Here is a 27,223-nt window from a genome sequence, read left to right as displayed (position 1 = left end):
CCTTGGCAGATCCCCAAAGCCCAAAGTCCAGGTCCTTCCATAGCAGTACAGTGAAAGTTTGATGCTTTAAATCCATTTCAATTTTCTCACACAGTTCTATTTTTCGTTGTAATCCATAAATATAATCCTGTTCTCTTTTATCTCTTCTTGCCTTTTATCAGTTTGTTAACATTCAAAGGGGTGTTTGCCAAATCATTTATGTAGCAAACGTGAAGGGTAAAGGCTCCCCCCATCACATACCGTATTTTGCATCGAAGGAAGTCTTATGATCGGCAGGCCCAAGAGGCTCAGTGGTTTAGACCACAGCACCACCTGCGTCGCGAATAAGAAAGTGTTTTAGTTACAGTTAAATGTTCAATAGTATAAAAAATGGGATTCATAAAATGGCACCTGTTAAGTTGTGGGCGAACATATCAGACGACACAGCTCTTCTTTATTCTGAGGCCAGAACTGAACTGAGCTGAAGAGCTCCGTCAGCCTGCTTATATAGAGCTCCAGTACCTTGTTACTATAACAACTTTCAAAAACTATCCAATCACTGAACGTCACTTTCGATCCTTCATTTGCATACAAACTATCCAATCACTGAACGTCACTTTCGATCCTTCATTTACATAACTATCTACAGTATCCCCCTGCTGGCCCAGGGTGAGAACTTCAGTACATAACAGCACCTACCACAAAGATTATAGTGAACATGACTTAACCTTCCAATGGCCCACAGCAACTATGCCACACCCACCAGTGCAGATGGAACCAAGTGGGATGTATCCAGAGGAAAATCACAGCACCCCCAATAATGTGGAAATACCCCGTAAAGCAGTGCTGCTCAAAGCAGAGGTCCAGTTCACAAGTGAGTGCCAGTTCACGAGGCATTGGCTGCTGGACTGTGGCAATTCCACCACTGCCCAGGTTGAGTGGAATGCTTCAGTATCCAATATAGTACTGGCCCCAGCACACTGAGAGGTGTGCGGCTGTCAGTCCACCACATCAAATAGCACTGCTGTAAAGAAATGTGTACACTGATGTGTGTGCATGTGCTTGTGTGTTCTTTAATAACCCAGAGCTTAGGCTATGTCAGTTTCCAAAGATTTACCGCTGTGTGTAACAGCAGGTGTTTCAAAGTGATAAGCATTATTCTAACAGAATGACAATAAATGTTGCAATTACAGATCAAGGTAACTGTTTAAATCATTATTATTCTTATTATTGTGCTTGTTGTTTAAAACAGTGGTGCAATTTGTGCAGCATCCACAGTCTGGAAGACTGCAATATGGCAAGAGCACCTTCTTTAGATCAAAAGTCACTTCTGGCCACAGAGGGACATGCCATTTAATGTGGTGATGTGGATTTAGAAAAAAATCAGTGCCAACTCTGAGCTGTGACACCTGAAAAATGGTGCAGCTATTTAAAAACAACAACCCAAGATGAAAATAAATAAATAAGTCCCCTCCTGCAAATGCCATTTGACTACAGTGAACTCTTAATTGCAGATTCCATTCAGCTGGTAGTTTCAGAAAGTCGGGCTCAGCCAATACAACTTTATCTCGTGTGTGTGTGTGTTGTTGTTGTTTTTTGTGAGCAGAGGAAAACACCTTTTCTTGGCTATGTTTGGCAATTGTTGTGAACAGTGACATATTTCAGTGTGAAAACAAAAAATTTTTTTTCCTTCCAGTAGCACCTTAAAGACCAACTAAGTTAGTTCTTGGTATGAGCTTTCGTGTGCATGCACACTTCAGATACACTGAAACAGAAGTTGCCAGATCCTTCTATATAGTGAGAAGGTGGGGAGGGGTATTACTCAGAAGGGTGGTGGGAATGGGTGATTGGCAGATAGCTGTGATGAGCCTGTTGACGACTCTTAATGACTGCAATAGGTCTTACAGGGAAAAGCAAGGGGTGAGAAGGTGAAAAATGGCTTTGTCATGTATAATGAGATAAGAATCCAATGTCTTTGTTCAGACCAGGTCTCTCCATGCTTTTAAGTTTGGTAATGAGTTGCAATTCAGCAGCTTCTCTTTCCAGTCTATTTCTGAAATTCCTTTGTAGTAATACAGCTACTTTGAGATCTTGTATAGAATGTCCTGGGAGAAGTGTGCATGCACACGAAAGCTCATACCAAGAACTAACTTAGTTGGTCTTTAAGGTGCTACTGGAAGGAAAATATTTCAGTGTGGTTCTCCTTGACACATTTTTCCTCATCCTTCTTTGGACCCCCACAATGCTCATCCTCACCTTCCTACACTGTCTGTCTCTCCCTTGAAAGTGTGTGTACACCACAGAACACCAGCCATTGCTTGCTGTGAGCATGCCTCTAAACTATCAGTCCACCTATCCCTCTCCTGCCCAGGATGACAGTCCATAACTCACAAGCCTGGCAATGAGACATATGCAGGATGCACCCCTCCACCCAGCCCCCAGTGCAAGTTATAACTGGGGAGCTGCAGACAGTGGTGCACCATAGTCAGCACCAGATATCTTCAAGCAGCTGCTGAGACCCCACTGCTCAGTCAAGTGGAACCCCCTCCATAGGACACTATAACCTCCAAGGGTTATCTTGCCATTTTGTAGCAGATCCCACCTCTCTGTAAGCCAGTGGTGACAGGTCCCCTACCTACAGTTAGCCTATGTAACCCCCATGCATAATCTAATGTTTCTTTTTCCATGAGGTAAAGCTTTGATACTTGGAGACTCAGGCAGAAGTTGAACAAATAAGAAGGATTTATGGCCGACACAGTTGCATAATGGCTGCGGCAGGTGAAGGGAGGGCCACAAGAATGACACAGGAGACTGCTGTTGGATTGAATTGGGCAACAACTTTATTGATTACAGGATAGAGTAGGTTTGGCTAAGGCATTGGGCATGTATCCTGCATCAGGCAGATAGGAACCTGTTGGTGTCAAACCTGTGCTGGGGAGTCAACTCAAAAATGGATTGGATGCCAAGACCCCACACAGGCCGCTATTGGGAGAACTCATTTAAGAACTCAATTTGTTCTGGAGGTCCGTTCTTAACCTGAAACTGTTCTTAACCTGAGGTACCACTTTAGCTAATCGGGCCTCCTGCTGCCACTGCGCCGTTGCCACATGACTCACCCCCTCTAACAGGGTACCCCTGTGACTAAGAATCCAGCACAATGCCTTATCCACTGAAATTGTGATGGTTGCTATGAGGTAGCCAGCCAATTTGTTTGCAGGAGAAAATTCCTCCCTGACCCCCAATACGGCGTCTGAATTAACCATAGCAAGGTCCGGAGGCAATGTGCCCGCTTCGCCCCCTGGGCGGGCCCCAAAGACTGGGTGGGTAGAAAATCCCACAACGATTGGCCAAGCGGGCAGCCTGCACTTGGCTGCCCCCTTAAGTAGGCTGGGGTGGGCTGCTTGCAGCCCCCATGTCCCAGCCTCCAATTGCCCAAGCGGGCACTGCCTACCCTTACCTGAGGGCCTGATGAAAGGTGGTAACCTCCATGGACCCACCACAGGCACGCCATGCGGGAACAGCCACCCATCTGGAATCCCAGGTGAGTGGATATTTTATAGAACAAAGTTGATAAAACAAAGGATGTGTCAGGAGACAATGTTCTTTCAGGAAACAGTTAACTTATTAATATTACACTAAATCTAGTGGGTGTTACAGGCTTCTAGACAAGGCTTTTAAATTTCTGTTGCTTAATTCAGTTCTTCAGTTACACGTTACAGGTTTCTAGCCTAGATGGTCAATGCTCAGTTTATTTCCAGTTACTTCACTTCAGCTCCTTAGCTTAGTTTTTGCATAGGTGTTACAGCTTAATACTTTGGTCCTTAAGCAAGGTGGAACTTTCTGTCAGATCCCCAACCTTCTGTCAATGACACTCCTGAGGTACTTCTGGCAGTGCAACAGACCCAGGGAATCACCTCACCCCTCTTAACAGGCTTGGGAGTCTTCTCTACCTAGAAGATCTCTCTCCTCCCAACTGGATCCTCACAGCTTCTAATTCTCCTGCTCAAACTCAGCCCTCCAGTTCACTCCTCTCTGAATACTCTCCCAAGACACCACACTCTGTCTTCCAGTCTAAGCTCAGGAGACTCCTTTCCCTCAGAGCGGATGTCACACACAGAGAGAGACCAAGACCAACTCTCTAAGTCTCCCCCACAAACTATCTCTCAACTATCTGAACCCTCTCTCAGAAATGCCTCCTTTTATTCCCCCTCCCCAGGTGCTGGCTTCACCCAGTGTTATAGCTTTTTCTCTGCTTTCCTCTCCAGCAACACAGGACAACACACCTGTCAGCCCTGGAAGCATTTTCTTCATGGTGATGGTTGAGAATGTGGATTGATTGTGTCCACACACCTGCTGTACCTCAGAATCCATGTAAACACAAAGAAAAAGATTTCTTTCCATGTGGTGAAAAGTCACACAAACTGATTCAGTGAGAACAGTCTGGGCTTTGCATCAAACATTTTCAGGCCTGATCATCTGGGACAAAACAATCTGGAAGAAATGGGAGGGGGCAGGGAGAGAAATCACTTCATGATCCTACCAGTTCATTGGTTCTGAAGCTATTGAGTTCATGTTGCCTCAAGGGGGTTCTTGAATGCTGTCTCTGCAGCTGAGTGGTTTTCAGAGGTCTCATTGACTAGAAGGGTCCCAACCTGGAGTTCCATCCTTATCTGCTTTAATAAAAAATGACAATGAACTGCGCCTTTGTCTCTTGAAGAAAAAATGAAGGTGAGTGCTGCTCTTTCTTTCTGTGAAAGCAAGCCTAATTGCTTTATTAGGTTCTGCAGCCTGTAAGTTCCTTGTAGTCAGGGTATTTTATCTGAGGATGTGCAAAGCCAGGAAATGTGCCAGTCCTTTATCTTTTCTCTGCTTTGCTGAGATTTTGTCTTTCCCACCAAGGAGCTATTTGTTGCAGTGAACTATGGATCGTGCATGATGTTTACAGCTATGCTTCATGGCAGATATTCTGAACAAGAATTTATTCCCACCAAAGCAGTGACTCTGTGCCCCCTCCCCCAGTTGTTCTCTGAGCTTTGTCAAAGCACAAATTCAACTAGATAAAGAAATATCTGTGCAACGTGTGGGTTAATTATGATTAGATGACCCACCACAGCTAGTAAATTTGCTCTTTTGAAAATTTTGTAGTCTCTCTGTCTCTCTCTCTTTAAAAAAAGAATGCTTGCCAATATGGATGAGCTGATTATCAGACCAGAATCTGACCTTTCTGTAAGTGCACATAAACAATTCTAAGGAATAAAATCAAAATACCAATTCAAAACTATAAGCATCGAATCTGTATGAATAGACTTCCTCGAGCATATTATTGACTCTGAGCACTTTGCCTAAAGCAAAATTCAAAGTCATTTGGAGAATTTCTCTGCAGGTGAAAACTTTCTGAGGAATCTTGAGGGAGGCCAAACAAGTTTAGAAAACTGGTGAAGTTTTTCAGGTAACATCCCTTACTCAATAAACTGTCAAAACAAATATGCAAGGAGATAGCCAGAAGCAGTTTGGGATATCCAGTTTATCATAAAGAATGTCACATATATGGCTATCTGCCAGCTAGACAAAAGCCATAGGTATGTGCTCTTGTGCAATAAGTTACTTGCCCACAGGGAACAAATTCATTTCCTTGAGGCCAATATGTCTGACCTGGGGAAGCTGAAAAAGATTTGTGGGAAAGCCGTCCATGGATGTGGCAGCTCCCTTGCTCCCATGGAGGATGAGACTCTCAGGGCAGGAGGGCATCACTCTAAGGTAGGGGGAAGTCATCTCTTAGAAGGAGCAGTTGGGAACTGTGACCATTGCTATTAAATTAAATGTGTATGTTAATGCACAATTGCCAAGAATTGCCATACCTTCAAGGATGAGCAGGAATTCTCCTGTGCTGAGGATACTCTTCCAGGAGGAAGCTGGATGGCGATAGTGGGTGATGTTAATATACTAGCTGGGTTTGTGACAAGTGTTCCATCTGTATTATGACTTGCCTGCCTGATATGAAGGTTGTGGATGTCAGATGTTGCCTAGATAGCTTGCTAGACAGTGCTGGGCAGGACAAAGTGGCCGGGGTGCATGTTGGCACCCATTATGTATGGAAATGTAGTGGTCCAGTCCTTGAAGTGAAATTTAAGTTGCTAGGTAGGAAGTGGAAAGTCAGGACCTTCCAGGTAGCTTTTTTTTTTGCAAGGCTAGCTCTTACACACACTGGAACAGCCATGCAATGCTGATTATGGATGAGATGGTGATGTTTGGAAGAAGCGTCTGGATTAGTTAAGTGCTGGATAGCATGTTGGGATAGAACTTCCGGTTAGCGCCAGCGCTTAATGGCAGATCTCACCCGGAGCTCCGGGAGAGATCTGCTTCGTGGGTTCGGGTCCTGTCAGCTACGGCGAAGCGGGGACCCTCAAAAATCACAGGCGCGTTGCCTGTGAACCGGAGACTCGGCGGGCACCTTTGCGCCCCCCCGACGCTGTGAAATAGCCTTTTTAAAGGCTGCGGAGCAGCGGAGGGGTTTTGGAGCGGTGCTGAGAGTCGTCTTCACCCAGCCTGCGAAGCGAAGCCGCGTCGCCATTAGCGGAGAGCGCTGATTTCTTCCGGTGAAATTGGATTAAAAGAACAACTACCCGTGAGTAGGATTGACCGCTAAAATATAATTGGACACTAAAAGTAAAGAAATTGGGCACCGAGACGGACAAGCACTAAAAAGGAAGTCTGCTTTCCGTTCTGTAGCAAGATCAAAGCGAAAGGCATTCTAGCTGTAACTGCTTGAGAGGAAATTTGTGGGAATTAAGAAATCCACCACCAAAGCAAAGAACTCCCTCCCCGAAGGCAGGAGGGGGGGGAAGAAGATTTTAAAGTGTTTCCCTGCCAATTTAAAAGAACTGAGTTAAGTACCGCTGCTCTTATACCTGGGATCGGACTGCCGGAGAAAAGGAACCGGCTAAGGACTGTTGCTATAAGAAGGCTAAAAAGTATCTTTAATTGACTTTGGCTACTCCCAACTTGAAACATTTATTTTGTTGCATTGTAAAGTTACTTACAGGACATTATTGATTGGGATCCCCTAGAAAGAGAAAAGAATAATTGGAAGGGACTAGGAAAACTTTTGTTTATTTTTTGAAGAGTGTGGGACTATTTTGAGAAGTAAAGAATTGACTCTACGCCCTCTAGAGGACTTACAAATTGTTTCAGCAACAAGTGGAGTTTAAAATCTGAGAACTTTTGTTTGATAGCTCAAGAGTGTGGGAATGACCTTGACTAAAAGACTTTGTTATGGCAGATGGTAAAGAGAAAGGGGATTCACAAGAAACAACCTTGAGATCTGGCAGACAATACAAAATTGACCCTTCCATGCAAAGAAGGGCTTCTGTAACAGGAGCCTCTGGAACTACAGTTGTCGCAAAGTCAAAAGTGAAAGCAATGTCTACTGAAGAATCATTTGCTAAGGTACTGGAGAAGATAAATGACTCTTTGGAGGAACTAAAAAAGCAAGGCGCAGAGACTAAACTACAAGTTGCTGAAACTAAAGTACAAGTTGCTGAAACAAACAAAAAAATTGAAGAAATCTCTGGGAAAATTGATTTAAATACAAAAAGTATAACTGACCTTGGGAACAAAGTGAACTCAAATGCAGAAGCAATTGGGAAATTATTGGAAGATTCATCTACAACACGAAAGATAGCCGAGGAAGCTAAGGAAATTGCAACTGCTGCAGAGGAAAAATTTCCACCAGTTTACAAGAAACTGGATGAGTATGAGCTGGCACTCTCTATGCAGGATATGCAACGTAAGGAGAGGAATTTAAGGATTAGACTTGTGCCGGAAAAGGAAGGAGATAATCTGGTGGACTATTTGACAAAAGAATTTTCTGATTTTTGGAAGCAGGAGTTGGAGAAAGAAGATTTCAAGATAGAAAGTGCATTTAGATTGGGAACAAGGCAGAAGAAGAATCGACCCAGAGATTGTCTTATAACTCTAAGATCAAAGGAGGAGCGAGATAAAATATTGAACCTGCATTACCAAACAACCCTTCGAATTGAAGACTTTCATATTGAGATCTTTAAAGACATTCCTAAGAGTATTTTGGACGCAAGAGGACACTATAAGGACCTGGTGATATTGCTGAAAAGGAACTACATACCATTCAGGTGGGAGTTTCCCCAAGGCTTGTCTTTTAAATACAAGGGGAAGAAGAGAAGAATAAAGACTGTGAGTGATAAAGACAAGTTCCTGGGAGAACACGAAGAAGACCTACAGAAAGAGACATTTCCAGGACAAGGGCATCCGTCACTGGATACGGACACGGTACCACCGACAGACGAGGAACAAAAACAGGGAGCTGTAGGAGGAAGGAGTAAATAATCCCATCATGGCTCTGCAACTTCTAACCTGGAATTGTAACGGTTTGAACATTCCCAGAAAGAGAAAAAATATATTTCACGCCTTAAAGAAAGACCAATTGGACTTGATTTGTCTACAAGAGACTCATGTGACAAGAGCACATAGAAAATTATTAATAAACAAAAGATTGGGACAGGAATTTATATCTTCAGACAGAGTAAAAAAGAGAGGAGTGGTGATCTATGTAAAAGAAAAGTTGCAACCGAAACAAATTTTTAAAGATGATCAAGGAAGATATTTGGCAATTGAAATTCAATCCCAAGGAGAGAAGTACTTGATAGTGGGAATCTATGCACCAAATGAAGGGAAAGCTGAATTTTTTAAGAAGTTGCATGAAATTTTGATGGACCATATGGATTACAACTTAATTTTGATGGGAGATATGAATGGAGTAGTTTCAACAAATATGGACAAAGCACAAAGACAGGTAATAACAAAAGATGGAAGACTACCAAAGACTTTTTTTGAAATGACTGACAATATGGACTTGATTGACATTTGGAGAACAAAACACCCATTAGAAAGAGAGGGAACCTTCTTTTCTGAAGCCAAAATGACATGGACAAGGATTGACCAAATTTGGGTGACTAGCAGTATGGCGCCGAACATAAAGAAAGTAGAAATCTGCCCAAAAACTTTCTCCGACCACAATGCAGTAAAGATGGTGATGAGGCAAACAACAACTGGTTCCTTCAGATGGAGAATGAATGACACCTTATTCAGAGATGAGGAGATTTGCAAGAAGGCCCAAAAAACTTTGAAAGATTATTTTGAAATCAACTTAAGGTCTAAAGTAGAAAAAAGAATAGTATGGGACGCAAGCAAAGCCGTGATGAGAGGGTTTTTGATTCAGCAAAATACATTAAAGAAAAGAAAGCAAAACGAGAGGAAGGAGAGAATTTTGGAAAAGATAAAAGAGGGGGAAAAACAATTAAGATCGAAGCCAAAATCCCAAGAGATTTTAAGAGAAATTAAATTTCATCAAACACAATATATGGAACTGATGAATCAAGAATTAGAGTGGAAAATTAAACAAATGAGACAAAAGACTTTTGAATCTGCTGATAAATGTGGTAAGTTATTGGCTTGGCAAATAAAGAAGAGACAAAAACTCAACACGGTAACAAATATAGATGTGGAAGGAAAGAATATAAGCAACCCAGCGGAAATTAGGAACTGTTTTCAGAACTACTTTAGACAACTCTATACACAAGGGCCGCAGAATGAAATGGATATACAACAATTCCTCGAGAAAAATGGGCTGAAAAAGGTTTCGCAGGAAAGTAAAACAATTTTAAATCAGGAGATATCAGCACAAGAAATAGAAGATGCCATTCAAGGCATGACGCTGGGCAAATCCCCCGGGCCGGATGGACTGACTTCTAAATATTATAAAGTTTTGAAGGAAGGACTGATACAGCCTTTGAAGGAAGTCTGTAATGAGATTATGGAGGGGAGAAGGGCACCTGATACGTGGAGTGAGGCCTATATCACACTTATACCAAAGACAGAGACTGAAAAGACTCAACTTAAAAACTACCAACCCATCTCGTTATTGAATGTGGATTATAAAATCTTTGCTGATATTTTAGCAAAGAGACTGAAAAGAGTTTTGATGGAGGAGATTCATGGGGACCAAGCGGGCTTTCTCCCGAAAAGGCATTTGTCGGACAATGTAAGGAATATAATTGACATTTTGGAAAAGTTGGAAGTGAATATAAACACTAAGGCGGTTTTGATTTTTGTGGACGCCGAGAAAGCCTTTGATAACATTTCTTGGAGTTTTATGTTGAAGAACCTCCGGGGGATGGGGGTAGGCCAAGGGTTTGAGAATGGTATAGGTGCAATATATTCTGAACAGAAAGCGGAACTAATTGTAAATAATGTGGTTACAGAAGAGTTCAAGATTGAAAAAGGGACACGTCAGGGGTGCCCTATCGCCCCACTACTTTTTATATCGGTCCTGGAGGTTTTGCTTAATATGATTAGGAGGGACCAGTTGGTTAAAGGGATTCAGGTCGGAGCTAAACAATATAAATTGAGAGCATTTGCAGATGATTTAGTACTTACATTGCAAGAGCCAGAAGCTAGCACGAAAAGAGTTTTGGAAATAATTCAAGAGTTTGGTCAAATGGCAGGATTTAAATTGAATAAGTCAAAGACAAAGGTTTTGGAGAAAAATTTGACACAGGTAGAAAAAGAAAGGTTTCAGAACGAGACAGGGTTGACTGTGGTTAAAAAAGTGAAATATTTGGGTATAAATATGACAGCTAAAAATGTGAATTTGTTTAAAGATAATTATGAAAAAACTTGGAGAGAAGTGAAAAAAGATTTGGAGATTTGGTCCAATTTAAAGCTTTCCTTGTTAGGCCGAATTGCAGTTATAAAAATGAATGTATTGCCAAGAATGTTGTTTTTGTTCCAAGCATTGCAAATAATGGATAAGATGGATTGTTTCAAGAAGTGGCAAAAAGACATATCTAAATTTGTCTGGCAGGGCAAAAAGCCCAGAATTAAATTTAAGATATTAACGGATTCAAAGGAAAGAGGGGGGTTTGCCCTGCCAGACTTTAAATTGTACTATGAAGCGGCAGCTTTCTGCTGGCTGAAAGAATGGCTGCTTCTTGAAAACACAGACATTTTGGATTTGGAAGGCTTTAACAATATTTTTGGGTGGCATGCATATTTGTGGTATGACAAGGTTAAAGCACATAAAAGTTTTAAAAATCATATTGTCAGAAAAGCACTATTAAATGTCTGGGTTAGATATAAAGACTTGCTGGAAAATAAAACTCCAAGGTGGCTGTCGCCAATGGAAGCTAAGGCAGTTAAAAAGTTAAATATGGAGTCCAAGTGGCCAAGATACTGGGAAATTTTGGAAAAGGAAGGGGACAAACTGAGATTGCAGAGCTTTGAGAAATTAAAAGGGAAGGTGAGAGACTGGTTGCACTATCATCAAATAAATGAAGCGTTTAAACTGGACAGTAAAATTGGCTTCCAGGTGGAAAAATCAAAATTGGAGACAGAACTGTTAGAACCCAGTACTAAGAATTTGTCAAAAATGTACAATTTGCTGCTGAAATGGAATACACAAGATGAAACGGTTAAATCAGCCATGATTAAATGGGCTCAGGACATTGGTCATAATATTTTGTTTGCTGATTGGGAAAAGTTTTGGACCACCGGGATGAAATTTACGGCATGTAATGCCTTAAGAGAAAACATTATGAAAATGATATATAGGTGGTACATAACCCCAGTCAAGCTTGCAAAGATTTACCATTTGCCTGACAATAAATGTTGGAAATGTAAAGAAACTGAAGGTACATTTTTTCATCTTTGGTGGACTTGCCCGAAGATTAAGGCATTCTGGGAAATGATCTATAATGAACTTAAAAAGGTATTTAAATATACTTTCTCCAAGAAACCAGAGGCCTTTCTCTTGGGTATTGTCGGCCAAGGGGTGTTAAAGACGGATATAACTTTCTTTATGTATGCTACAACAGCAGCTAGAATACTTATTGCGAAGTACTGGAAGACGCAAGAGCTACCCACACTGGAAGAATGGCAGATGAAGGTGATAGACTACATGGGCTTGGCAGAAATGACGAGCAGAATCCGAAACCAGGGAAGAGAAGCAACGCAAGAAGAATGGAAAAAATTTAAGGACTATTTAAAGAAATATTACAAAGTTAATGAAAGTTAGAATGATGTTGGACTGGAAAGTAAACGGTTACTATTAGCAATGGTTAAGATAAGGAGAATAAGGAAGATTAGTTTAAATCTAAATTAAAATAAGGGAAGATTTGCTGAGTAATCGATAAGAATTTGGAATACAGAAAAGGGAGGCATGAGGAAGTCGGGGAAGTAAGGTACAAGAAATTAGGATATGAAATGGTACATGTTTTTTGTTTTGTTTTTGTCTTTGTATGTTTATGTATGTTATGTTTATATGAAAAAATTCTCGAATAAAAATATTTTTTTTAAAAAATGGATAGCATGTTGGGATAAGCAGGCAGGGCTCTACTTGAATAGGTCTGGAACCAGACTGTTGGTACTTAAATAATAAAAAGATTGCAGACCAGCTTTTAAACTGTTCTTTTTTTGGGGGGGAGGTCTGACAGGAGCTAAGATGCATCCAGTTCAGAACAAAACATTCCTCAGGACAGAGGATTAAATTCTTTATGATTGCTCAAATGAAGGAAGTGTAGACCCCCATACTGGGAGTGTGGAAGCACATTATATTAAATGGACAATTGCCAAGAAAATCCAAAACAATCTCGTTTGACTTTCAGTGAGGAAACTTCCTAAAAATGAAGAGATTGTTTAGAGGAAGTGGAAAGGGAAAGTCAAATAGGTCAGCTCTCTCGAGAATACTTGGGAGTTGTTTAAAACCACAATATTGGAAGCTTAGCTAGCATGCAAACTGCAGTTCAAGAAGCATGCCACTTAGGTCAAGACTGCCAATGTGTTTAATGAGTAGAATCAAAGAACCTATTAAAGGCAAGAAGGCTTACTTTACAAAGTAAAAGTCTTGTCAAGTGATGAGAACAGAAAGAACCAAAACTTTGGCAAAATAAATGCAGGGAAACATGAAGGGATGCTAAAATAGAACTGGAGAAGCACATTGCTAAAAAAATTATAAAACCAATAATCTTTAAATACATCAGATGCAAGAGATTGTCTGAGGAGGCTTTTGGACCTTTGGATGAGAAGTGCCTTTTCTGCAGTGGTTTCCCATTTGCAGAATGCTCTCCCAAGGGAGGTTCACTATATAAATAAATATAATAAAATGTTGACCAGAAACTCAAGTGACAGCGATCAAGTCTAAGTTCAATGACGCATGCACAAGGAAGCAATGGAGAACTGTATTGTAATTCTTTGCATTATTACTCCAGTGTTCTTTCAGGCGCTAAGGTCTCCCATAACCCATTTTATGCTCTCAACAACTTGGAGAGGCAGAGATAGTGGCTGATTCAAAGATTCCCTTTCATAGTCTAAACTCTGCCCATCACGTTACATCACACTGCTCTGATAGGAATTATTTTCTCACGGATAAAGAAATCACAACAAAAAGTAAAACAGAAAGAGCCAGGGATGCCATACGTCTGGAATTTCCTGGACATACCTGCAATTCTGCAGTTGGAAGCAAACATGTCCAGGAAAATTTGCTTGGAATTAAGTTTTGTTGAATTACATACAATTTCCTCTGAAGTAAGTGCATAGAATTGCAGATTTCTTTCTTTCTTTCTTTCTAACTATTCTCACAACTTTATTTTGTTATTTTAGATATTTTAGTTTGGTTAACAATTAGCAATGGTTTTAAGACATGAATTATCCAGTCTGTTATCATTGGGTGAACTGCAGTCTAAGAACTATTATGTACAAACTAAATAGTGGAGACACAATCCAACAGGAAGTTTTTCCCCAGTGAAATAAGGGGAATGACACAAGAGTTCATTCATTTTAATAAAGCTTGCACCATATTCCTTCCTGGTGGATTGTGCCCTAGGATTTCTGAATTATAATTGCTTTTTAAAATACTGTGCTTTGAAAGAATGTTCAGCTCCTCCAATTTGCTCTAGACTGCCTGTGTTAAAAAAAAATCTTTCAGTATCTTGCACTCAAAATCTTTCATCTTTCTAGCGTTTGATTTACAGCTACTAAATAATTTGCCAAGTATAATTTGTAATTAAGTGCCTTCTCATTCATATGCAAACACTAATGAATATCTGTCATCATTCTGCTGTTGTTAATAGTCTCATCATTGCTATTCTGGAATATTTTTAAAGATCAGACCAATTTTTCAATAGGTCAGTATTCCTTTTATTGCTTAACTCATATATTTAGTTTCCCATTGCATTAATTTTTTTTTGTTTAATTTAATAATGGTACTAGAAGCACGTGAAATCAACATCTTCACAGCTGAGATGCACAGAATAATTCAACATATGTTACTGTGGAAAATCATATATAATTGCAACCTGATCCTATTCATGTTTAGTTAGAAGACAGCCCCAACGGAATTGTGAAATACTTGCTCATATGAAAGATATGTTCATAAGATTACAGCTTTCAATGTTTGTTTTGTAAATCCAACAGTTTGCTTCCACCCCACCTCACAAGCCCCTTGGGAAAAGATGTTGTCCACTTGATATATTTTATCCCACTTTTGAGCCAAAAACTAGCATTCAAAGTGAAACATAGCAACACAAATTCAGTACTAATAATGCTGTTACATGGGCATTGCAAATACATCAAATTAATAGACATAAAAGGGCAGGGGTGTGGAGGGGAAAGGTAAGTGAAAGAGATCTGATTTGCAATGCCAGAACAAAGAAGTGAGTAAATTCATTAACATCCATTTGGGTCCAGAATGATATTTCTTTGCTGGTCTTCTTGCAGGAACAGAGGTGGTGCAACCAAAACGGCGTCCTTAGCAGAGCTGGCCCAGCTATTAGACCGGGTGAAGCTGCTGCTTCAGGCAGCAGAAGATCCCCACATGGCACACCCACATCATGACGCCTCGTCACATGTACGCTGGGCAGCCATAACCTGGGGCCCAAGTCGGCGCCCTTGGTGTGGGGAATCTTTGGAGGTCCAGATGTTGCTGAACCACAACTCCCAGCAGCCTCAGCAAGCATAGTCAATGGCCAGGCATGATGGGAGATGTAGTTCATAAATGGCAGGAGGTTTGAAGCTCTAGGACCACATATAACAGTCAAACCACTCTCGTTTCTTCCATCCATAACCGTTTCGCTAACATTTTATATGCTGCCAAAAGCCAAGAACGCAGCAGGCTATTGTAGTCTACTCTCTACTGGAGTTCTCTTTCATGTACTTTGGAGCAGAGTACAGAACACAACTGATGCTAAATATTTATTTAAGAATGTGTCTGGGTGAGATTTCCAACTGCTGAATAGCATTAGGAGTCTATGGATGCCCTTCCAGTTCACAGAAGTACAGAAGAATGAGCCTTACGGTTCACTCATAACCTTGACACAATCGGAGAAATGACTGGCTACAGCTGTTGGCCATATCTAATCTGGTAACCACAGCTAAGTCCAAAGAGAGTTTTTATTTAAAATGTTCAACAGTGGAAGCAGACCAATCTAACTTGAAAAAAGTCTCTGTTTTTATTTCTTTCCTCTTGAGAAAACTGTCCATTACAGTATATATTACATTTCCAAGACAATAATGAACTCTAGTTCTAAAGCAGGGTATAATTTTGTAAATCTTTGAATGTGCATGATAACATGGCACTTCCTTGCTTGCTTATGTCGGGAAGCAAAATTTCTAAGTGTGTTGAGGCCAGGGGTGGGGTGGGGATGGTGGAAAAGGCTTTTAAAAGCCAGGTATTAAGTCTGAGGAATAACAAAATTGTGTTTCTTATTATGTGCCAAAACCCCCACTTCTACATCCAAAATGTAGTATATATATCAGCCTCATAAAACTTGCATGCCCTGTTGTGAAAAGGTTGGCTCCAATGTATTGTGGAGCGCACACCTCCCTGGTAGGAAGGGAGCAAGTGTGGTGTTGTGGTTAAGAGCGGTAGATTCGTAATCTGGGAACCGGGTTCGCTTCTCCGCTCCTCCACATGCAGCTGCTGGGTGACCTTGGGCCAGTCACGCTTCTCTGAAGTCTCTCAGCCCCACTCACCTCACAGAGTGTTTGTTGTGGGGGAGAAAGGGAAAGGAGAACGTTAGCCGCTTTGAGACTCCTTCAGGATATCAAATAAAGCGGGATATCAAACCCAAACCCTTCTTCTTCTAATCGGAGAGCTTTTGCTTTGCTTTAAAAAGGCCCTAAATTTAACCCCTGGCATCTCCAGTCAAAAAAGGGGGAATAGAACCTTTCTGGTGTCAAGGGGGTAATTGCCAGGTGCTCTATCAGTGGGAAAGGCAAAAGTTGGCAGAGGGTGACCAAAGTCAAGTCCAGGTGGCGGTCAAAGGTCAATGTGAATGGGGATACATGCCCATTTTCTCTCACATTGCCAGCTCTTATGCACTGAGGAAACAAAGATGGCAGAGAGGGGTGCTTGGGCTGCTGCTGCTCCTACTGAGGTGCTCCTGTGCACTGGCTTGCCTTCTGAACTCACTTGGAGCAAGTGACAGAGCATGAGGAAGTCCAGCCCCTGCAGAAGGATTTTGCTGTTGATTGCTGCATCATAAGGGAAGCTGGTGGATCTGTGATTGGCAAGGCTTGTGGAACAGTCAAGGAGGAAGAGGGACAGGAGGCAGGAATGGGTTCTGCAGTGGCAGCACTAATCCAAGGGGTGTCGGGGCAGGGCAGGCCAAACCATGAGGCAAGGTAAGGCAACTGCCTCGGACAGCAGGATCTACAGGGGAAGCAGATCTGACCTCCACAAAATGCAGCAACTGCTTCTCCTGTGGTGACAGGAACAGCTGCAACACACACCTTGGAGGTTGGCTCTACTGCCTCCTTGGCAGCCCCACCCCCCTTTGCCACATTTACAGAGGACTCATAGAGAATTTGGGGCATTGGTGGGCTCCTCCTGCCCATAGGGAGAAAATGGTGGCCGCTGCCCTCTGGGGTCCCCTGAGTGCCAGCTCCAGCACAATTCAGAGCACCCCCCACACCAACTTCACCCACTGGGAAAGGTTGATTTAATTCCCTCTCACACACCTTCCCCCCTATGTAGATCTTCACTCCCCCACCCTTGTTCTCTAGCCAGTGGGGAGGCACCATTTTGTGGTTTGTCTCAAATGCCAAAATGCATTGCACCAGACATGTGTCAAGGGCTGCAGTGAGCAAACCAAGGATAATAAAGATCTGGTAGTGATGATGGGAAACCTCTCTGAGTCAGGGGTGCCAACCTGAATAAAATATTGGAGGGGGGGAGGTAGGGCCCGCCCTGCATAACTGATCACATGACAGGGCCATGCATGGCATCTGGCTGGCAATGCCCATCAGCTACAACAGCGGCAAGAGTTTTGTTAGCCCAGAAATGGAGCAAGAAGAAATTCCGACGAAAGAAGAATGGCAGACAAAATTAATGGACTACGCAGAATTAGATAAAATGACAGGAAGGATTTGAAAACTACGGGACCAGAGATTTACCGAAGATTGGAATAAATATATGAACTATTTGAAGAGCAACTGTAATCAACAAATTACGTTAGTAGGACTACAAGAAGTTTTAAAGGAGAAATATATGAAATATTGCCAAGTAGAGAAAGAATAGTGATATTAGTTTTGAGAGTTAAATGTAATAGTGGAAGTAAGAAATGTATATTAAGTGAATAGATTGGAAAATTTTCAGATATGATTGATGGAAGTAAAGAAAATGGTGTAAGAAATGAAAGCATGTTTAATTACTGTTGAAAATGATATGCTGAAAAATTAATAAAAAATTATATTAAACAAAAGACAATGCCCATCAGCTTTGGGGCTCTCCGGCCCACTCAAATATTTATTGGGGGCAAAGGTTTGCTCCTCACGATTTCATGGGGCTCTTGTGAGATTGTGCCAGAACCCAGAAGCCAGCATAGCCACTTCTTTTCACTTCTCTGGTAAATATTTGGCATATGTATGTGTGTATACCCCGCGGCGGGGTGCGCTCCCGTCGCTCGGTCCCAGCGCCTGCCAACCTAGCAGTTCGAAAGAACGTCAAAGTGCAAGTAGATAAATAGGGACCGCTTACCAGCGGGAAGGTAAACGGCGTTCTGTGTGCTGCGCTGGCTCGCCAGATGCAGCTTGTCACGCTGGCCACGTGACCCGGAAGTGTCTGCGGACAGCGCTGGCTCCCGGCCTCTAGAGTGAGATGAGCGCACAACCCTAGAGTCTGTCAAGACTGGCCCGTACGGGCAGGGGTACCTTGACCTTGATGTGTGTATATGCATGAAGAAGTTAGCTGGAGTTAATATACATAGGGGAATTTTCAGGATAATTGTGGAGAGCAAATTAATTTCCTCTCTAGAATAGTACCACAGTGCAGTCCAGACCTACTGCAGTCTCTGGTCCTGTTTTACAGCCATATCCATTTAAAAGTGAAGTATTTTTTTCTGACAGTATTAAAAAAGAACCCTCCCAAATGAAATCTTATTTCAAAGTTCATTCTGCATTGAAATTTTTATGTCCAAATTACAGTCCTTAGAATGTCGGGAGGTTCTCTAATTGCAGTGCTGACAAGCCCCTTAACTATACGAGGAGCAACAGACAGAGCTGTAACATAAAATGAACCTTTCTCCAGTTGATATGTGAATCTATAAATCTATAAATCAGTGCTATTTTTAAAAGTCATTTTTAGTTATACTGAGGTGCAGCTCCAAAACACATTCTCACAAAGAAAAAAAGAATGAGCTAGACCCCCCCCCCCCCGGTTTGTCACCTTTCAATATCTGAACGGAATCTTTTTCCCCCCAATCATTTCCCTTTGTGAATGTTTGGAGTGTGTCTGTGTGTGTGTGTGTGTGTGTGTGTGTATTCCATACTAACATGTATTCTGCTACATTTATATGGGAAGTTTTTTGTAGCTGCTGGCTTGGAGGCTGGGTTTCATCTTCAATGAGGGAAGAAAAAAGGTGGCAGAAATGGAGGTAGAGGGGAAAAGAGAAAGCCATTTATATTTCTCAAGTGGCTAATGTTGTCAGAGTTGTTGCAGAAGAAAGAGAATCTCTCTCTCCTCTTCAGATAAATGTTTGCAGCTGTGCCATCTGCAGTATGAGATACCTGCTTTGGAAAAATACAGTCAGGCTTGGTTTTCTAATGCTGGAATAACTTTCAACCATTTGCTTATTTATTTAGGGTTGCCATATTTCAAGAAGTAAAACCCCCAAAGTTGTTGAGCTTTATTTAGGAAAATGCCAAAAATACGCGATTTCTCAGTTTACTTGAGATCCAGGACAAACCGATGCCTTCCAGAAATTCCCAATGCAGCCCTATTAGAACATATAAAATGGAATCTACATACCACACTCTTTTTCTGGCATGTTGAAAAGAAAAGGGAGAACCCAGTCTTCAGTTATGTTCAGCATTCTCTGCAGACACATCCAGATTGTGTTAATGCTCTTCTACATCTCAGGTTTTGCCCTCTTCTCACCGTCCTCAGCCTCATTGTTGCTTAATCAGATGATGCAAAGCCGGCTCACCCACAAGGCAAGGTGAGGCAACCGCCTCAAGAGGAGGATCTGCAGAGGCAGCAGCATACCCTCCGACACCTCTTCAATGAAAGTAAGGAAAAGCGGGACAGTCCCGGATCAAATCAGAAACCAGGATGGCTTCTGTAAATCCACGACTGTCCCTGGAAAATAGGGACACTTAAAGGATCTGTAGCAGATCCCAATGTCAATCTTTGTTCCTGATGTAGATCTTCAGTCACCCCTTTGTTCCTGGTGGGGGGGAGGGGCACCATTTTGTGGTTTGCCTCAGGTGCAAAAATGTCTTGGGCCAACCATGAGATGATGTTACCATGCTCTGCCTGATGTGATATCACAGGCATAAACAAAATCATGTGGGTCAACCCCACCAATCAGATTCAGTGGCCATGAGGGCAAAAGACTGCCGGCCAAGAAGAAGAGAGGTGGTGGCAAGCAGCAGCAGAGGACGAGGCAGAGCTGGGAAACAATGTGATGCAACTCCGTGAGATGAGCATTCGCCCTGCCCAGCGTTGGCTCAGATGCGTCAGGTTTGAAGTGAGCATAGAGAGTCAGTGCAGCATTAATAATATATATATATATATATATATATATATATATATATATATATATATATATATATATTGTTCTGGGCATGTTCCACTGACATTTAGCCTACTCAAAAGGCCTTCTTTAATGCTCCGTTCTGGGTATTGCTCTTAAAACAATGTGACGGGCCCTTATGAGTCGAATGAAGCTCCTTTGTGCTTGTCAGGGTGCCTGGTCACTATAGAATCCCGCTTCAGTTACTGGCTCATTTTCTGTTATGCGGATGAAAGGCAGAACAGACAGGAGAAGTGTGTGTGTGTGTGTGTGTGTGTGTGTGTGTGTGTGTGTACGCAGGAGTGGGGAGCACACTTTATTTTATTTTACTTCTCCCATGAATAAAAAAAGCTTAAGATTTCTGTGCTGCCTAAGGAGGGAGGATTTCTTTCTTCTTCTTCTTCTTCTTTTAAAGAATTTGTACCTGCTTAAGTGAACAGTAATTATATATTCTCTGTGAGATGAAAACACTCTGTCATACTCTGATGGAACCTGTTAGTCATTTCATCATGTTCAACAGAACTGATCCTCCTTGCTGCACACAGTACTAATAAAACAAGTTAATGGAGTTTATTCTGTCACAAATGTTACAGTTTCAAAGCCCTGATTGCAGGCTATGGGAAATCGGTGCCTAAGCACCTTTTAAGGAAATGCAGTAGCTTCAGTATGTTATCCTACCAAGGAGATATTATATTAAAGATCAGTAATCTAATATGTAAGGTTTGCTGAAAGGGAAAGATGAGCAAACAGCTGAAAAAAAGCACAGCATATAATACCACAAACCAGTGGTTTATGGTTGTTTTCTCATATTCCCACATTATCCAAGCAATTGTTTGTTTTAAGGTCAAATAGGCTCAGAATGACACTTCTAGACAGTTTACTGGAGCAAATTCATCTGCTGCAAGAGAACTACTATGTATGTTACAAGAAATGTATTCTTTATTTTCCACAAAAGAGGTTGCCCACTGTGTGTCAGCAAGATTTACTGCCCTGGTGTTTTGCCTCCTTCCTAGGGACATAGCTCAGAGCACATTTTGTATGTAGGAGGTTCCAGCTTATTTCATTTATTTATTTACTACATTTCCACCAAGGAGCTCAAGGTGGTGTACACGGTTCACTTCCTTTCCAATTTATCCACATCAAACCTGTGAGGTAGGTTAGAGATGGTGACTAGCCCAAGGTCACCTAGTAAGCTTTGCAGCAAGGTGAGGATTCGAACCCTAATCTCCCAGGTCATAGACCAGCCCTCTAGGCACAATGCCACATTGGCCCTTGATCAATCCATGGCATCTCCAGGCAAAACCCCCTCAAACCCTGCAGTGGGATAATGCTTCTATATGTTGGTGTGATCAGATAATTCCATCATTCATAACATAGAAATGCCAGTGGACTTACCTGCCCTTGGAAGAGGTGATGCATCAAAGTCACTGCTACATGTCTAGAGATAATGTGACTCTCCTCTGTATATGACCACCAGAGTTTCACAATGCCTTCCTCAAAAAAGAGGTGAGCATTATGAGGCTCCTAAATTCATATGCTCAGATTAAATTCTGAGCCAAAGTAGGATCGTCAGTTTATCTGTCCCCCAACTACATTTACTGGATGCATCAGACTTGGCAATGGCCATTATCCAGCAGCAACAAGAGGGCAATTCCTCTTCCCCCTTCCTCTTTGTCTGGCATCTGATACTGATACGCTGCATAGGTCATGGTGGCCCTTGGGAAATGTCATGGCCCAGAATTCTGGATATTCTGAATCACAGAAATGGAACACCTCACCTTTAAACAACTGTTATAGAGATGCACATTGAAATTGGTATCTGTACCTACACTGTGATGTTCTTGGCCCTGCGGAATGATCTGGTTGTATCACTTGTTGCAGGTGAGGATTCACCCCACCGTCTGGGATCTAACCAATTGTTGTGCTCGGCTAATTATGCACGGCTAGATCTGGACTGTCTAGACCTATTTTTAAAATTTGTATTTAATACTTGACACAGTTTTGCATGGTGGTATTGTTGAGATAAGAAATAATCAAACATCATTCTTCCCAAGCTCTGAAGCTGCATTATATTCATGCTAAAATATGAGGTTAATTATAATTCAGTGCTAATCAGCTGAATTAATAAGAGCAACACAACTTCATTTTTACACAGACCTCTCACCATCCCCATAAGTAAATGATTGTGAGGAAATTCTGTCTTGGATAATGGATTAGGATTGTTACATGGAAGACCACGATACTGGTAGGCTTAATCAATGCAGGTTGCATATATATATATATATATATATATATATATATATATATATGAGAGATAATGTGTCCTCCTGCCTATTCTGCCTGATGGATATTTAAGTCTAGGGGGAAAGTGGTGCTTACTCACACACCATAGCCAAGGATCAAAGAAATGCATTTTCATTGTAGAGCACCTGCATTTACTTCAATATCTCCTTATATGAGACATCTCTATTTGGCCCACGGCATGCTAATTAAAGATGAGTGAATTTAGTTCTGGAAACCTCTGAAGCCCTGCCATTTGACTTTGAAATTTGCTAATAGAGTTAAAACCTTCAGGGTCTTGTGCTTTGTGTAAAATGGGAGTGTATTCTAACCCGGTTGTGGAGCAGTGACAGTGATCATGGCTTCCTGATCCTTGCGGTTAGATAAAATCAAGCTAATGTGCAGGTATTTTACAGCCAGATTTTACTTCCCTTGGCAACTGGGTCATTGTTCCACAATGTCATTTTTCGTGGCTCAGCAGAAGGCAGCAAAGGGGAGGCAGAATCAACACACTAGCTGTTGATTTATTAGCCACTGAACAATAGTATAGAATATTAACCCTTTTCCATAAAACTCAAGCACAAAGCAGATGTTAGGCGGATGGTGGAGTGAGCAAAGAAGTGGGATTGTTTCCCTGCCCTGTTCCTGCCTAACGTCATGCACTGGACGTTGCATTTGCATATCAGCCTATGTGTTCAGTGGTTTTCATCTGTCATTGATTTATTGCCCTTATATCCCATCCTTCCTCCTGCCATAGCCCAGGGCAGCTAACAACAGTCTTAAAACACAATGCAAATACCATACAACTACAGTTAAAGACAGTGCTATTTTTCTTTTAAAAAAAAAAGAGGTACTGGAACTCTCCATGAACACCTCCCTCTTTCTCTTAGAATGGCAATGGTGCCCACTTGAGAGGTGCCAGAGCTGAGTTCCGGCTTGGGGGGGGGGGGGCGGAAAGCCCTGGTTAAAATGACAACCCTCAAAACACAACAGCAGGCAGTAAAATGATCAGTGCTCAAATGTACAACTAGCCACCAAAAGACTGGAGAACTAAACATGGTTTAAGGTGATGTCTAAACACCAGCAGTTAACAACCTGATCCCAGGTAGGGAGTAGGTCTATAAGTGGGGGGATGCACCAACAAGTGCTTGTCCCATGCCACTGCCTAACAGACCCTGAAGGCCAACCTGGAACATCAAGTGGCCACAGGACAGGCGTATCCCCTCCTGCGCACATCCCTGCAGAGAGCTTGCCATGCAGAGTTCCACAGAAGTTCTATTTTCCCCTGTCTAGTAGTCTGTATGACCAGCTATGGAATGTGAACGTGTCAAGGGTTCAGGTGCTGTTTCATGTTGGAGAGGCAACATGATATATCAGGGGATCAAGATTCAAGGCAAGAATCAAAGGTCTTCTGCTAGATATACCTCAAGATGAAATTGCATCATACCTTATACTTGTTTATTGTGGTTACGTTTTATAACCCACTCAAGTGATAAAGTGAACATGTGAACCAGTTCTTGGAAAAACAGGTGGGGATCTGAGGAACATTTGTTTCGTTAGCAGCAACTGAGCACAGGCTAAACATGGGGAAGTTCTTCTCTCTTAGCAACTCACCATTCAGTCCCAGAGAATTGGGGGAGGGGGAGGAGCATAAGACCACACACATACTTTGACATCCAAACCTTGGCTAGGATATTTGCTACTTTCATGGCAATTACTAAAGGCAAGCTCTCTGCCCCTCACGGAGTAGAAAAATCCATGATTATTTTCCATTGGCTAATTCACTCAAATTAATGCTAATTCTAATATTACCATTACACAGTATTGCCAGAAAGTAACATAGGGAGAGGAACTACTCCTTTGATCATCTGAAATAGACAAAGATCTGTCTTTCATGTTTCTCCATCCATATGCTCCAAATTTTCTTTTCATCTCTCAGTGTTGTTTTCTTTAATAGTCCCTCATTTCCTCCTTTCATTTTAATTGTATTATTTTGTGATCCAGCTCCTTTTCTTTCATTCCACATTACTTTATGTGCTCTTTGTTTTGATAGTCATCCCATAGCATTCACTTCTCCTGTTTTCTCTTTTGCCCTCTGTAAACCATATTCAGACAGTAAAACCTTAAGAATCAAGTTGTACGTTGAGTGGAGATAAGCCTTGACTGGTCTGCACATTTGTGTGCGCAGTTTGACTTCTTTGAACTAGGACTGGTTCAGAAACTTACCCAGACAGTGGCAGTCTTTCCATGGTGAAGAAATGGCTGCCCATCTTCTCTCCATCCCATCATTAACAACATGTAGGACACAGGTGCTCTAGTTGGATATCTTATCACACATCACCCTCTTTGTGCAGTGTGTGTGTGTGTGTGTGTGTGTGTGTGTGAAATAAATTAATTGCACCAATCAGGCCTCCACAGAGAGTACCCACTTCCTATGTGGCTTTCTACCCACTAATGGAGAGATGGACATCCCTTCCCCATTCTCTCTGCCCCTGCACTATACAGCTATGAAATACTCAGAATCAGGGGCTAGAGGCCTCAAACCCCAACTCTTCCGATGCATTGTACCAGGTCTGACTTTTTGACCATGTATGGTCCACTCAGACTGACAGTGGCTCTTCAGGGTCCCAAACAGATGTTTCCTATCACCTGCTACTTTTTAGTACAGCAGTGGAAGACCTCAGGTATCTTTTCCCCACCCACTCTTCTCATGAAACCCTCCCACTACAAGGCTCTTGCTCCAGGCTGGATGCCACAGTTGCCCAACTCCCTTGCAATGGAAATTTGCTAGGCCCCATCCTTTGGATGGGTAAAGGCCTTTTTATTCAAGCTAGCTGTTAATTAGTGGCCTGCTGTTTTGTGAATCTTTTCCCTGAGCTTTAATTCTGATGCCTTTTGATGCATTAATTGTTGTTGTTTACTGTCTTAATTGACATGCAGATGTCAGGCGAGGAGCTAAAAGAAACTGGGACAGGGTGCTTAGTTCCATTCTTTGCTCCCGTGTTGAACAAGATGGAAGCAAACAACACCTGAACAGGACTCTAGTTCTGATTCAGTAAGAAACGTTCTTAGGGCTGTGACAGGCTCCTCAAATGTGCCTGTGGTGGAACAATTTATTTTAACTTAAAGTCTCAAACAAAATGGCAAGTATTAGCCTTTTACCTGATATCTTGTTTGTGAGATCCCAGAGCTGATCTGGCTGACCACTGTCAGAAAGAGAATGCTGGAGGGAACTGTCTGGTCATTCTCATGTATTCTACTTTTGATGATTTAATACAAGAAGTGAAATTAAAAGCTAAGTACATGAGAATGTGTCTTTACTGCCTAGTAGTACCAGATTTTTCAATAAGCATTTTTTGGATGCAAAACATGCTGCTTTCATTATGTTATCTGAATGAAATTGCCATGCTCTGCATTCATTTTTAAGAAATCTACTGGCATAATTAGCAGCTGAAGCATGGATGGTTTAAGTGCTAAGGGGGGAAAACTATGGGAAGATTGTGCTTTCTTTCTCTCTCCCCCTCATACTAAAACAACCAGAAACTTCTCTGTTTACTTGATGTCTGGAAAAAGAGCACTCAAACAAGGAAAGGAATGGTTTCATGTTTAGATCTTTTTCAAACAAGTGAAGTCAAGACTCCAGTTCACCTCTGGCATACCCAGATTGTCTTTTCAATGAAGCCGATTTATGTTAACACAAATAAACAAGACATCTAAAAATATAGAAATACTGTACAGATACACAGACTTCCGGCCCCTATGTGTCTGTGTGTGTATATAGCCAGAAATCTCATTAACTGCTTAGCCCTTCATTCCGACTGTAAAGCTCATTCCTTGCCACAAATGCCTCTTCCTGACTTCTCTCCGTAGTCCTATTTGGGCTTTCGGCTCTCATGACTGTGAATGCATGAGGAAAGAGAGCTGGGCTGCGTACGTTCACCCAACCTCTGCCCCTGCACACTGTGTTAGCTAACCCTGCCTTGTGGTTGTGTCTGCAGTGGGGCCTGCAGAATGTCACCAGCTGTTCCTGTGAACTGGAACGCTGAGGCATGAATAGCATTGAGAGAGGCTAGCTTAGGATAACGGGTTGCACAGAGTGACCGTGTGCAGTCCTCCAATTTTGACCCTGGCAATTATAGTCACGTGAGCCTGAATGCCCCAATAAAGCTTCTCCCCCAACCCTCCAAGCTGTTATCTTGATATTTGCCAATTTTTGATTGTAAGTTCTCTGCGGGCAGATATTTCTTCTTTTCTTTTTTCAGTTTGCTTATGAATCTCTGGAAAGCACCATTTACACCGATAGTGTCAGTTTGCATTTATTAGCGCAGAAAGTATTGATCTGATGTGTAGAGATTTTTCCTATTCTACTTAATTCAAGAGGGTTCTAGAAGCTTCTCTGTGTGAAAGAAACAAGCAGAAGGTTCATGATGTTTGGGTTATTCCTTCAGAGAAGCTGAGTGCAGCTGCCTTAAAGTGGTTCTGTTTCACTTTCACTTTCTATCGCTTTTCCTTCTGGTGTGAAGTTCTGTATGTAGTGTTAAGGTTTTAGTCTTATTATTTAGTTATTGTAAGTTCAAGCTAAGTCTTCAGCAGCTGGATTTCTTATGGACTGTGCCAATCCTGAATGTATTGTGTGACGCGGCAGCTAAAAAAGCCAATGCAATTCTGGGCTGCATCAATAGGAGTATGGCATCTAGATCAAGGGAAGTAATAGTGCCACTGTATTCTGCTCTGGTCAGACCTCACCTGGAGTACTGTGTCCAGTTCTGGGCACCACAGCTGATAAGTACTTCCTTCACAGACAGACCTTGCCTTACAAGACAGTCTGCTTCTGAATACAAGATGCTGGGGCAAGACCACGGGGG

Source organism: Podarcis filfolensis, assembly GCF_964270895.1.
Source record: "Podarcis filfolensis genome assembly, chromosome: 4".
Lineage (NCBI taxonomy): Eukaryota > Metazoa > Chordata > Lepidosauria > Squamata > Lacertidae > Podarcis > Podarcis filfolensis.
The sequence above is the reverse complement of the archived record's forward strand: the minus strand, read 5'-3'. Positions refer to the sequence as shown.